Source organism: Macaca mulatta, chromosome 12 (assembly GCF_049350105.2).
Source record: "Macaca mulatta isolate MMU2019108-1 chromosome 12, T2T-MMU8v2.0, whole genome shotgun sequence".
In the NCBI taxonomy this organism is placed as follows: Eukaryota; Metazoa; Chordata; class Mammalia; order Primates; family Cercopithecidae; genus Macaca; species Macaca mulatta.
The window spans coordinates 64,973,361-64,988,390 of NC_133417.1; the positions used below are offsets into that span (position 1 = coordinate 64,973,361).

Genomic DNA, 15,030 nt, shown 5'->3' on the forward strand with positions numbered 1-15,030 from the left:
GGCTGGACAGTGGGTGCAGCCCACAGAGGGCAAACTGAAGCAGGGCAGGGCATCACCTCACCCACGAAGTGCAAAGGGTCGGGGGATTTCCCTTTCCTAGCCAAGGGAAGCCATGACAGACTACCTGAAAAAACGGGACATTCCCGCACAAATACTGTGCTTTTCCCAAGGCCTTAGCAACTGGCAGACAAGGTGATTCTCTCCCATACCTGGCTAAGTGGCTTCCACACCCACAGAGCCTTGCTCACTGCTAGTGCAGCAGTCTGAGATCGATCAGGGAGACGGCAGCCTGGCTGGGGGAGGGGTGTCTGCCATTGCTGAGGCTTGAGTAGGTAAACAAAGCGGCCAGGAAGCTCAAACAGGGTGGAGACCACCGTAGCTCAGCAAGGCCTACTGCCTCTAGACTCCACATCTGTGGGCAGGGCATAGCTGAATAAAAGGCAGCAAACTTCTGCAGACTTAAACATCCCTGTCTCATAGCTCTGAAGAGAGCAGTTGTTCTCCCAGCACTGTGTTTGAGCTCTGAGAATGGACAGACTGCCTTCTCAAGTGGGTCCCTGTTCCCCGTGTAGCCTAATTGGGAGACACCTCCCAGTAGGAGCTGACAGACACCTTACATAGGCGGCGGCCCCTCTGGAACAAAGCTTCCAGAAGAAGGATCAGGCAGCAATATTTGCTGTTCTTCAGTATTGGCTCTTCTGCAGCCTCTGCTTGTGATATCCAGACAAACAGGGTCTGGAGTGGAACTCCAGCAAACTCCAACAGACCTGCAGCTGAGGGACCTGACTGTTAGAAGGAAAGCTAACAAACAAAAGGAATAGCATCAACATCAACAAAAAGGTCATCTACACCAAAACCCTATCTGTAGGTCACCAACATCAGAGACCAAAGGTAGATAAAACAACAAAGATGGGGAGAATCCAGAGCAGAAAAGCAGAAAATTCTAAAAATCAGAGTGCCTCTTCTCCTCCAAAGGATCACAGCTCCTCACCAGCAATGGAACAAAGCTGGATGGAGAATGACTTTGACGAGTTGACAGAAGTAGGCTTCAGAAGGTTGATAATAACAAACTTCTCCGAGCTAAAGGAGGATGTTCGAACCCATCGCAAGGAAGCTAAAAACCTTGAAAAAAGATTAGACAAATGGCTAACCAGAATAAACAGTGTAGAGAAGGCCTTAAATGACTTGATGGAGCTGAAAACCATGGCACGAGAACTTCGTGACGCATGCATAAGCTTTAAAAGCCAATTTGATCAAGTGGAAGAAAGGGTATCAGTGATTGAAGATCAAATTAATAAAATAAAGTGAGAAAACAAGGTTAGAGAAAAAAAGAGTAAAAAGAAATGAACAAAGCCTCCAAGAAATATGGGACCACGTGAAAAGACCAAATCTACATTTGATTGGTGTACGTGAAAGTGAGGGGGAGAATGGAACCAAGTTGTAAAACATGCTTTAGGATATTATCCAGGAGAACTTCCCCAACATAGCAGGGCGAGCCAACATTCAAATTCAGGAAATGAAAAGAACACTACAAAGATACTCCTTGAGAAGAGCAACCCCAAGACACACAATTGTCAGATTCACCAAAGTTGAAATGAAGGAAAAAGTGTTAAGAGCAACCAGAGAGAAAGGTCGGTTTACCCACAAAGGGAAGCCCATCAGATTAACAGCGGATCTCTCAGCAGAAACTCTACAAGCCAGAAGAGAGTGGGAGCCAATATTCAACATTTTTAAAGGAGAGAATTTTCAACCCAGAATTTCATATCCAGCTAAACTCAGCTTTGTAAGTGAAGGAGAAATAAAATCTTTTACAGACAAGCAAATGCTGAGAGAGTTTGTCACCACAAGGCCTGCCTTACAAGGAGCTCCTGAAGGAAGCACTAAATTTGCAAAGAAACAACTGGTACCAGCCACTGCAAAAATACACAAAATTGTAAAGAACATCGATACTATGAAGAAACTGCATCAATTAACAGACAAAATAACCAGCGAACATCATAATAACAGGATCAAATTCACACATAACAATGTTAACCTTAAATGTAAAGGGACTAAATGCTCTCATTAAAAGACACAGACTGGCAAATTGGATAAAGAGTCAAGACCCATCAGTGTGCTGTATTCAGGAGACCCATCTCATGTGCAAAGACACATACAGGCTCAAAATAAAGGGAGGGAGGAAGATCTACAAAGCAAATGGAAAGCAAAAAAAGGCAAGGGTTGCAATCTTAGTCTCTGATAAAACAGACTTTAAACCAACAAAGATCAAAAAAGACAAAGAAGGCCATTACATAATGGTAAAGGGATCAATTCAACAAGAAGAGCTAACTATCCTAAATATATATGCACCTAACACAGGAGCACCCAGATTCATAAAACAAGTCCTTAGAGACCTATAAAGAGACTTAGACATCCATATAATAATAATGAGAGACTTTAACACCCCACTGTCAATATTAGACAGATAAATGAGACAGAAGCTTACCAAGGATATCCAGGACCTGAACTCAGCTCTGCAACAAGTAGACCTAATAGATATCTTCAGAACTCTCCACCCCAAATCAAGAGAATATACATTCTTCCCAGCACCACATTGCACTTATTCTAAAATTGACCGCATAATTGGAAGTAAAGCACTCCTCAGCAAATGGAAAGAACAGAAATCACAATGAACAGTCTCTCAGACTACAGTGCAATAAAATTACAACTCAGGATTAAGAAACTCACTCAAAAGTGCACAACTACATGGAAACTGAATAACCTGCTCCTGAATGACTACTGGGTACATAACGAAATGAAGGCAGAAATAAAGATGTTCTTTGAAACCAATGAGAACAAAGACACAATGTACCAGAATCTCTGGGATACATTTAAAGCAGTGTGTAGAGGGAAATTTATAGCACTAAAAGCCCACAAGAGAAAGCAGGAAAGATCTAAAATCGACACCCTATCAATACAATTAAAAGAACTAGAGAAGCAAGAGCAAACAAATTCAAAAGCTAGTAGAAGGCAAGAAATAATTAAGATCAGAGCAGAACTGAAAGAGAGAGAGACACAAAAAACCCTTCAAAAAGTCAATGAATCTAGGCTCTGGTTTTTTGAAAAGATCAACTATATTGATAGACCACTTGCAAGACTAATAAAGAAGAAAAGAGAGAAGAATCAAATAGATGCAATCAAAAGTGATAAACAGGGTATCACCACCAATCCCACAGAAATAAAAACTACCATCAAAGAATACTATAAACACCTCAACACAAATAAGCTAGAATAAAATAAAAGAAATGGATAAATTCCTGGACACATACACCCTCCCAAGACTAAACCAGGAAGAAGTTGAATACCTGAATCAACTAATAACAAGTTCTGAAATTGAGATAGTAATTAATAGCCTACCAACCAAAAATGGCCAGGACCAGATGAATTCACAGCCAAATTCTACCAGAGGTGCAAATAGGAGCTGATACTATTCATTTTGAAACTATTCCAATCAACAGAAAAAGAGGGAATCCTCCCTAACTCATTTTATGAGGCCAACATCATCCTGATAACAAAGCCTGGCAGAGACACAACAAAAAAGAGAATTTTAGACCAATATCCCTGATGAACATTGATGCGAAAATCCTCAAGAAAATACTGGCAAACTTAATCCAGCAGCACATCAAAAAGCTTATCCACCATGATCAAGTGGGCTTCATCCCTGGGATGCAAGGCTGGTTCAACATACACAAATCAATAAACGTGATCCATCAAATAAACAGAACCAAAGACAAAAACCACATGATTATCTCAACAGAGGCAGAAAAGGCCTTTGACAAAATTCAACAACCCTTCATGCTGAAAACTCTCCATAAACTAGGTATTGATGGAATGTATCTCAAAATAATAAGAGCTATTTATGGCAAAACAAAAGCCAATATCATACTGAATGGTCAAAAACTGGAAGCATTCCCTCTGAAAACTGGCACAAAACAAGAATGACCTTTCTGACCACGCCTATTCAACATAGTGTTGGAAGTTCTGGTCAGGGTAATCAGGCAAGAGAAAGAAATAAAGGGTATTCAGCTAGGAAATGAGGAAGTCAAATTGTCCCTGATTGCAGATGACATGATTGTACATTTAGAGAACCCCATCATCTCAGCCCAAAATCTCCTTAAGCTAATAAGCAACTTCAGCAAAGTCTCAGGATACAAAATCAATATGCAAAAATCACAAGCATTCCTATACACCATTAACAAACAAACAGAGATCCAAATCATGAGTGAACTCCCATTCACAATTGCTACAAAGAGAATAAAATACCTAGGAATTCAACTTACAAGGGATATGAAGGACCTCTTCAAGGAGAACTACAAACCACTGCTCAACGAAATAAAAGAGGACACAAACAGCCTGGACGCAGTGGCTCATGCCTGTAATCCCAGCACTTTGGGAGGCCGAGGCAGGTGGATCACGAGGTCATTAGATCGAGACCCTCCTGGCTAACACTGTGAAACCCCATCTCTACTAAAAAAAAAAAAAATACAAAAAAATTAGCCAGGTATGGTGGTGGGCACCTGTAGTCCCAGCTACTCGGGAGGCTGAGGCAGGAGAATGGCATGAACCCGGGGGATGGAGCTTTCAGTGAGTGGAGATGGTGCCACTGCACTCCAGCCTGGGTGACAGAGCGACACTCTGTCTCAAAAAAAAAGAGGACACAAACAAATGGAAGAACATTCCATGCTCATGGATAGGAAGAATCAATATCATGAAAATGGTCATACTGCCCAAAGTAATTTATAGGTTCAATGCCATCCCCATTAAGCTACTAATGACTTTCTTCACAGAATGGGAAAAAACTACTTTAAAGTTCTTATGGAACCAAAAAAGAGCCTGCATTGCCGGGACAATCCTAAGCAAAAAGAACAAAGCTGGAGGCATCATGCTACCCAACTTCAAACTATACTACAAGGCTACAGTAACCAAACAGCATGGTACTGGTACCAAAACATATATATAGACCAACTGAACAGAATAGAGGCCTCAGAAATAACACCACACATTTACAACCATCTGATCTTTGACAAACCTGACAAAAACAAGAAATGGGGAAAGGATTTTCTACTTAATAAATGGTGCTGGGAAAATTGGCTAGCCATATGTAGAAAGCTGAAACTGGATCCCTTCCTTATACTTTATACAAAAATTAATTCAAGACGGATTAAAGACTTAAATGTTAAATCTAAAACCATAAAAACCCTAGAAGAGGCCGGGCGCGGTGGCTCAAGCCTGTAATCCCAGCACTTTGGGAGGCCGAGGCGGGTGGATCACGAGGTCAGGAGATCGAGACTATCCTGGCTAACATGGTGAAACCCCGTCTCTACTAAAAATACAAAAAACTAGCCGGGCGTGGTGGCGGGCGCCTGTAGTCTCAGCTACTTGGGAGGCTGAGGCGGGAGAATGGCGTGAACCCGGGAGGCGGAGCTTGCAGTGAGCCGAGATCACGCCACTGCACTCCAGCCTGGGAGACACAGCAAGACTCTGTCTCAAAAAAAAAAAAAAAAAAAAAAAAAAAAAAAAAAAAACCCTAGAAGAAAACCTAGGCAATACCATTCAGGACATAGGCATGGGCATGGACTTCATGACTAAAACACCAAAAGCAATGGCAACAAAAGCCAAAATAGACAAATGGGATCTAATTAAACTAAAGAGCTTCTGCACGGCAAAAGAAACTACCATCAGAGTGAACAGGCAACCTACAGAGTGGGAGAAAATTTTTGCAATATACCCATCTGACAAAGGGCTAATATCCAGAATCTACAAAGAACTCAAACAAATTTACAAGAAAAAAACAAACAACCCCATCAAAAAGTGGGCAAAGGATCTGAACAGGCACTTCTCAAAAGAAGACATCTATGCAGCCAACAGACATGTGAAAGAATGCTCATCATCACCGGTCATCAGAGGAATGCAAATCAAAACCACAATGAGATACCATCTCACACCAGTCAGAATGGCGATCATTAAAAAGTCAGGAAACAACAGGTGCTGGAGAGGATATGGAGAAATAGGAACACTTTTATACTGTTGGTGGGAGTGTAAATTAAACCATTGTGGAAGACAGTGTGGTGATTACCCAAGGATCTAGCACTAGAAATACCATTTGACCCAGCCATCCCATTACTGGGTATATACCCAAAGGATTATAAATCATGCTACTATAAAGACACATGCATATGCACACGTATGTTTATTGCGGCACTATTCACAATAGCAAAGACTTGGAACCAACCCAAATGCCCATCAATGATAGACTGGATTAAGAAAATGTGGCACATATACACCATGGAATACTATGCAGCCATAAAAAGGATGAGTTCATGTCCTTTGCAGGGACATGGATGAAGCTGGAAACCATCATTCTCAGCAAACTATCACAAGAACAGAAAACCAAGCACTGAATGTTCTCACTCACAGGTGGAAATTGAACAATGAGATCACCTGGACACAGGGCAGGGAACATCACACACTGAGGTTTGTCAGGGACTGGGGGAGGGATAGCATTAGAATAAATATCTAATGTAATCGATGAGTTGATGCGTGCAGCAAACCAACATGGCACATGTATACCTATGTATCAAACCTGCACTTTGTGCATAGGTACCCTAGAACTTAAAGTATTTAAAAAAAAAAGTTGAACACATGTCCACACAAAATCCTGTACATAGATGTTTATACCCGCTTTATTCATAATTGCCAAAACTAGAAGCCACCAAGATGTCCTTTAGTAGGTGAATAGGTTAAAAAAAAAAAAAAAAAAAAGCTGTGGTCCATTCATCAAACGAAACATGATTCAGAGCTACAAAGAAATGAGTTATCAAGCTATGAGAAGATGGAAGAAGTTTAAATGCGTATTATTAAGTGAAAGAAGCCAATCTGAAAAGGCTACATTTGGTAGTTGGTATGGTTTGGATTTGTGTCTTCGCCCAAATCTCATGTTGAATTGTAATCCCCAATGTTGGAGAAGGGGCCTGGTTGGAGGTGATTGGATCATGGGGACAAAGTTTCCCCTTGCTGTTCTCGTGATAGTGAGTGAACTCTCATGAGATCTGGTTGTTTAAAAGCATGTAGCAACTCCCCCTTCTCTCTTCCTCCTTCTCCGTTCCTGCTTTTCCTTCACATTCTTCCATGATTGTAAGTTTCCTGAGGCCTCCCCAGCCATGCTTCCTGTATAGCCTGCAGAACTCTGAGTCAATTAAACCTCTTGTCTTTATAAATTACCCAGTTCTGGGTAGTTCTTTATAGCAATGGGAGAACAGACTAATACAGTAGCATTTCCACTGTCTGGCATTCTGGAAAAGGCAAAACTGTGGAGCCAGTAAAAAATGAGTGGTTGCCAGAGGTTGGGGGTCAGTAAGAGAGGGAGGAATAGGCAAAGCACAGAGTAGTTTTAGAGCAGTGAAATTACTCTGTATGACACTACAAAGGTGGATGCATAATAATTGTACATAACTCCTAAAGTGTACAACACCAAGAGTGAACCCTAATGTAAACTCTGGACTTTGGGTGATAATGATGTATCAATGTAGGTTCATCAGTTATGACAAATGTACTACTGTGGTGGGAGATGATGATAATAGGGAAGGCTATACATTTATGGAGACAAGAGGTATATGGGAAATCTCACTATACCTTCTACTCAATTTTGCTGTGAACCTAAAACTGCTCGAAAAATTTGTTTTTAAAAATTAAGAATTTTCTTCTCAAAAGATGCCTTTAAGAGTATGAGAAGGAGGCACTGGGTGGGAGGAAAATACCTGTGGTACATGCATCTAACCAAGGACATGGGACCAGAATATCTAAATGATTCTACGTAGCAATAAGAAGAATGCATATTAATAAAAATGGATATGCAAGTGGCAAATCAGTATGTGAAGTGTTCAACATCAGGAATCTCTAGAGGAAAATACATTAAAACCACAATGAGATGCCACTGTGCACTCACTTCACTAGAATGGCTCAAATTTTTGAAAACCTGACAATGCTCTCATACACTTGTAGTAGAAATGTAAATTGGTACAACTATTTTGGAAAACTAGTTGGCAGTAACTACTAAAGCTGAACATAAGCACACTCTATGACCTAGCAATTCTACTCCTAGGTCTGGCCCCCCAGTAGAAATGGGCCAACAGAATGTATGACTATTCCAAGACAAATGCATAGAGAAGGATTCATTGTTGTTGTCATCGAGGGGATGCTTCTGGGTAATTAAGATGCCACTTAAATTGCAGAAAGTGCAGGTAATTCTGAAAGGGGCTCAGTTCTGTTGGGTATTTGATCACAAAGAGTCATCAGCTCCTAATGGATTCCTCTACCTGAGGACAAAGCCAAGGGAGGTGTAGACTGGCAGACTCCTTGGCTCTCACAGGAATCTCATCTGCTTCTTTCTATGTCTCTCCCCTTCCTCAGGAGCTGCAATTGCCAACTCAGGGGCCTTACAACAGTATTGAGAGGTCCTCACAAGCCTTTTGACATCCCCAAGCACCTCCTGCATCCTCAGAAACCCCAGGCTCTTGAAGAGACCTTGTTATAGCCTTGGAATAGTGGCAGGAATGCATGGGGAGTGGACCACATTGCTTTTTACCTACTCAGGGCTTGTTGGCTCAGGGAACCCTCAGTTTAGACAAGGCTAAAGGTATGCCAAACCTTCCTCTTACCACTACCAGGAAAACAATAGCTAGAGCTAACCTTTAGACCCCACAGTTGTTCCCTTTCATTGTTCACAGAAGTTCTATTATTTAGGTACCATTATTATTCCTGTTTTATGGCCAAGATCCTGAGGCTCAGAAAGTGTAGTTAACTTGCCTGACGTCATCCAGCCAGGAAGTAGTAGGGCTGAACCCACACACTCATATCCTCTTTCCTTATATTCTCTTTCTAGAGCCAGATTTCTTAACCAGATCACTTCTGTTAGGTGCCTGGCAATGGCTATCTTGGACTTGTGATGTCATTGCTGACCTCCGAGGGAGGTTAATGAGTAAGCCTGACTGGGTGTGTTCATTTCTTTGGATTGCTGAAGTCCCACAAACTGGGTGGCTTGCAACGACAGAAATTGTTCTGTTCCGGAGGCGGGAAGTCTGAGCTCCATGCTCGCCTCGCTATAGGTTCTGGCAGCAATCCTTGGAGCCCCTTGGCTTGTAGATGCAGCTCTCCAGTCTCTGCATCCATTGTCACATAATGTTCTACCTCAAGTGTCAGTGTCTCTGTGTCTCTTCATATAAGGACACCAGTCATATTCGATTAAGGGTCTGTCTTACTCCAATATGACCTCCTATTAAATTAACTTATTATTTCCACAATGACCCTGCTTCCAAATAAGGTCACATTCTGTGGTACTGGGCATTAGATCTTTAACATATTTTTTAAAGGGGGAAGGGGACATGATTCAACCCATAACACTGGACTAGGGTTCTTTTGATTTCTTTAACCTAAAGCCTTAGTTTTAACTGGACAGGTAAGTACCTTGTCCAGTCACAGATGGAATACATGGTAGAAATAGGTCTTGACTGTATAGCCACTGTTCACTCTTCTCCACCAGGCCTCTGCCAGAGAAACTAGTGCAAATGCCAGCAGCAAGTGAGGGTGGGAATCTTATTAGAAATTTAAGATAATAATGCCATGTATATATACACATGCCTATGTCTCTATATGGACTCAGAGATTATAGAACACTTATTATAAGGATTTAGAGATTATAGAACACTTTTCTACCCAGAGCAAAAAGAAAAGGAGAAAAAGGGTTGTGGCTGTAATGACTTTCAAACTCAAAGGCTAGATTTTGAAAGAAATGTAGGAAGTAGCAAAAGCACAGAGGCAAAAAAAAAAAAAAAAAAAAAAAAAAAAAAAAAAAAAAAAAAAAAAAATTCCTAGCGGAATGTATTGTGCTACTTATCTGGTCAAAGAAAAACAGCTCTTTGCTGGCAAAGCCTCGCTTTCATGGAGCCGTGTGCTTCTTCCAGAGCTAGGGGCAGACTGGGTTTGCTGAAATGAGTCCTTCTTCAGAAGGCTTTCTTCCCGTGAGGTCTTTCATTCTTGTGGGGTTTTATTCTGCTGGTTCTCAGGTTCATTATCAGTAAATGCAGGGCTTCCAGTATTATGCAAAAGTTTACCCCCAGGCTCAACTGTGTTACTAGGACACCCAAGATTCCAAAAAGAACATGTAATTGTTCCTGGCACAAGGGTAGCATGAATGTCTGTCTCTGGATTGCATGATATCTGCTTTGCCTTCAGGCTTTCAATTGTCAGCATTCCATAGGCAGGCAGGTAGCGGTGGGAGTGTGCTAATTAGATCAGGTGCTTGATCTTGAAGTCTGCCCCAGCAATGACTAGGTAGTCAGCATCGGAACTTTTGAGCACTACCTTTCTTTCTCCCAGTCTGCCCAGAATGTAATTATCTTGTCAGCCAAGAAGCTGGAGCACACAGCTGAGCAAGTGCTCGGCAGCAGTAACAGAGTGATAAGGGAAGACAAATGGACCCACCGTGCATGACTGTTCTGAGACAAACAAATGTACAGAGAGGCATTGGAGAATGGAGACTTAGAGAACAAAGAGGCTGCAATGAGTATTTTGTTCCTAAGGATACTTCAGATCCTCTCCTAATAAGATTACCTTGCCTTTGGAGAGGAATTGCAGACCTTTGCTGACTAATTCAAGTCCCAAAGCTTTAGAAAGCTCTTTTAAAATAGGAAGCGATGTGGGGTTCAGTAGCAGCCTATGTGCTTTGCAGGCCAAACGGCAGGTAATAAAACTTTGAAGGATGACTAGTAGGAAGGGAATGAAGGAGATGAGAAAATAGCAAGTAGGTGTATGTGCAAGGACTGCGAAAGAGGTTTCAGCTCTTGATATTCAAAGTGTGACTTGTGGACTGACAGCAGCAACATCATCTGGAAGCTTGTTAGAAATGCAGACTCTGGGTCAGGCGCGGTGGCTCACGCTTGTAATTCTAGCACTTTGGGAGGCCAAGGCGGGTGGATCACGAGGTCAATAGATAGAGGCCATCCTGGTCAACATGGTGAAACCCCGTCTCTACTAAAAATACAAAAATTAGCTGGGCGTGGTGGCGTGCGCTTGTAGCCCCAGCTACTCAGGAGGCTGAGGCAGGAAAATCACTTGAACCCAGGAGGCAGAGATTGCAGTGAGCTGAGATCGCACCACTGCACTCCAGCCTGGGCAATAGAGTGAGATTTCATCTCAAAAAAAAAAAAAAAAAAAAAAAAAGAAAACAAAAGAAAAGAAATGCAGACTCTCAGGCCCCAGCCCAGACCTCTTGAATGAGAGTCTGAATTTTAAGAGGCCCCCATCCCCCAGGTTGATTGGATACACCAGTTAAAAAGAGGGAAAAAAAAGCAAAAACCATTGGTGTCTGGGTCTCAGCCCCAGAGATACTGACTCAATTGGATCAAGGTGTAGCCTACACATTGGGTTTGTTAGTAAAGCTCCCTACCTGATTCTAATGAGCACCCAAGTTTGAGAACTGCTGGTGTAGAATAGTCTATCAGAGGGGTTGTAGTGATTTGGAAAATAAAGGTATTAGGTTTTTAAATCTATATACCCACAGTTTATCCAGGGTTTTCAGCCTGTCATACACCTGTGACATCTATACCCAGTGACAAAAGTATTTTTGGATGCCTGCTACCCACAGAATAGCACCCTGTTTACTTCCCACTGCCTTCAAGATTGAAGGGTCTGGTTTCTGCCTACCTCTCCCACTCCATCTCCTTCTACCCCTACTCACTCCAGGCCAACTGGCCTTTTTTCCTTTTCTTAAGCTCACTGGGAACTGAGTCCTTTGCTACCTCAGGGCCTTTGCACATGCCTTTGCCTATGCCTTTGCCTCTTGAAAACTCCTCAGCCTTCAGCTTGCTTCCTCATTATCACTTCTGGAAAGGCACCTTCCATGAAAATTCTATCCAAGGAAAGTCTCACTTTCTCCCCCTTAATTATGGTCCATGGTTGCACACTATTCTTTTCCATTTCTTCAATAACACTATTAAAAGTTGTAATTGGTTGTTTTTCATTAATTGTTTCTTGTCTATTTCCCCCGACTAGTCCACGAGGACAAAACAGGGTCTTTTTTTATTCTCCTCTATACTCCTAGGGCCTAGTTCAGTGCTTGGCACATGGAAAACACATAAATATTTGTAGAATGAACGAACAAAGGCAGGGATTGGCTATGTCCCATGGGCCATATTTAGCCTGTTGCTTGTTTTTGTAAATAATTATGCTCATTTATTTACGTATTGTCCATGGCTGCTTTCATGCTACAATGAGAGTTGACGAAACTGTGTGGCCACAATGCCTAACTTACTATTTGACCCTTTGTAGATAGGCTGCCAGATAAAATACAGAATGCTCAGAAAAATTGGAAAGCAGAGAAACAATGAAAAATTTTTAGTGTACCTGTGGTCCAAATATTGCATGGGACATATTTATACTAATAATTATTTGTTGCTTACTTGACACTTGAATTTAACTGGATCTCCTGGATTTTTATGTGCTGAATTTGAAAACCCTATAGAAAAAAGTGTGCCAACCCTTGAATTCATAAATAATTACCTCAACTGTTCAAGCTCAACAAATAATGATTCCAAAATTTTCTGTTTACTTTCTGAAGATTCAATACTGCTAACACAACAAAATATTAAACTATGTTATCATTAATACTAGTCCCTTGGTAGGATATTTGGGGCTCTTTTGGATAATCAGGCATAAAACGAAAATAGATAATACTCTTAAACTCTTCTGATGTCCAGGGGGCTGTCAGTTTCACTTGTCCTTTTGTGCCTTGATGCCATATGTGATTATTTCAAAGGCTATGCCATGTGGAAAATGCTTGGTTGCTGTTAGACTCCGGCATAGTGATACAAGCTGGGTGAGCTCCCTTCAAACTTACAGTCCGGTCCAGCCTCACACAGAGTGGCCAACCGCAACCATAGGAAAGGCTTTAGAGGATACATGGGTAATTGAATTAGGCAGGAGTCCCTTTGTGCTGTGAGACCCAGATAAAGTGGAGAAGGGGAATTACACAGCTTTCAACAGTTAGCTGAAAGACAGGAGTTTTGTTCACAGATGTCAAAGTCTTCACCAAAGGGGCACTTTCAGGCATAAGAAAACGAAACTAGACATAATTTGTTGGTCCTATTAATGTAAAAAAGTAACTAAGTATTATGTGAATATGTAAAAAGTGACCCAGGAGGTAAAAATGCAGTACTTGCGCAGGTTTTGGGCTGCTGGTGGGAAAGGACAAGTTTGCTTTTATTTTAAAAGTAGACACCTATAAGTATGGCAACTATAGGCTCAGAATTTTGTAGGATGATTTTGATTTCATATAGTTATTCTCATCAATAAAAATTTTGATGTATAACTACACGTAATTTAATTTGTATGCCTTTATAAGACTATACATATATAAACATTCAAAAAATTTGAACATACTTAATTGTACAATATTATACCAGTTAGTCTAAGTGTGTAAATATATGCAAAGAAAATAGGAAAAACTTACTCTTTTTTTTTTTTTTGAGACAGAGTCTCACTCTGTCGCCCAGGCTGCAGTGCAGTGGCATGATCTCAGCTAACTGCAACCTCCACCTCCCAGGTTCAAGAGATTCTCCTGCCTCAGCCTCTCAAGTAGCTGGGACTACAGGCACATGCCACCACACTTGGCTAATTTTGTATTTTTAGTGGAGACAGGATTTCACCATGTTGGCCAGGCTGTTCTCGAACTCCTGACCTCAAGTGGTCCACCCACCTTCCAAAGTGCTGGGATCACAGGCGTGAATGAACCACCATGCCCCGCCAGAAAAACTTACTCTAAAATGTCAACAGTGTTAGCTATGTCTGAGTGGTGAGTTTATGAGTGATCTTTGTTTTTATCTTTGGGTTTTCTGTATTGCTCTTCACTTTTCTTTTTGCAAATAGTCTATATTAGTTTTATAATCAAAAAAAGAATAATTTAAAGTTTTGTTTTGTTTTGGCCATACTTCCACATTACATTGCTGATGGGAGAGTAACTGATAAAACTACTTTGGAAGGCAACTTGGACAAACCCAGTAAAATTACAGATGCCATTCCCCTGTAACCTGGGGATTTCACTCCTCAATAGAGCATATGTGTGCAAAGATGTGCATGGCTGCAACATTTGTAATGCTGCACAATCGGAAGTGACCTGACACCCTCACTTGCAGAATGAACACATTGCCCATAATACTGTGAATGGAGCGTGCATAGCAGTGGGTGGAGTAAACTATAGCTATACGTATCTCCATGGACAAGCCTCAAAAACAGAGCATTGAGCTTAACAATGTTTTAATACCTGGCAGATGAGCCAATAGATAAATTATCTATAAATGGCAGAGTGCTTCAAGTGCTTAATGCCACAGAACTAACACTCAAAAATGTCTAAAATGTAAAGTTTATGTTATATGTATCTCACCATAATAAAAAAATATAATTAAAAACCCCAAATATATAACATTCAGTCAAAAAGCAAATGGTAAAAATAATATGTACAGCATGAAATTAAGCTTATAAGCCAAAACTACATAATTAGTTATGGATGTACATATATATATACATATGTATATATATATATACACACACATTTTTAATAGCACAAAAAACAAATGTGAGAATGACAAATACTAAGTTCAGGATACTGGTTACCTCTGTAGAAGGAGAGGGGAACTAGACCAGAGTTGGGCAGTTACACAGCATGCAACTGGATCTGGGATGTTTCATTTGCTTAAAAAATCTAAAGCAAATATGGTAGCAAAATGTTACAATGTGAGAAAACTGGCAATAAGTATGTGAGTGTTTATTTATTATTATTATTATTATTTGTTGCCCAGGCTGGAGTACAATGGCGCGATCTCGGCTCACTGCAACCTCTGCCTCCCGGGTTCAAGTGATTCTCCTGCCTCAGCCTCCCGAGTAGCTGGGATTACAGGCACGTGCCATCACACCTGGCTAATGTTTTGTATTTTTAGTAGA

The 15,030-nt window shown here is 41.1% G+C and overlaps 1 protein-coding gene across 16 annotated transcripts in view; it reads right to left on the reverse strand.

Moving 5' to 3' along the window:
* ITGB6 (integrin subunit beta 6) overlaps window positions 1-15,030 on the reverse strand; it is a 161,956-nt gene that overhangs the window by 56,223 nt on the left and 90,703 nt on the right. The window lies entirely within an intron of this gene.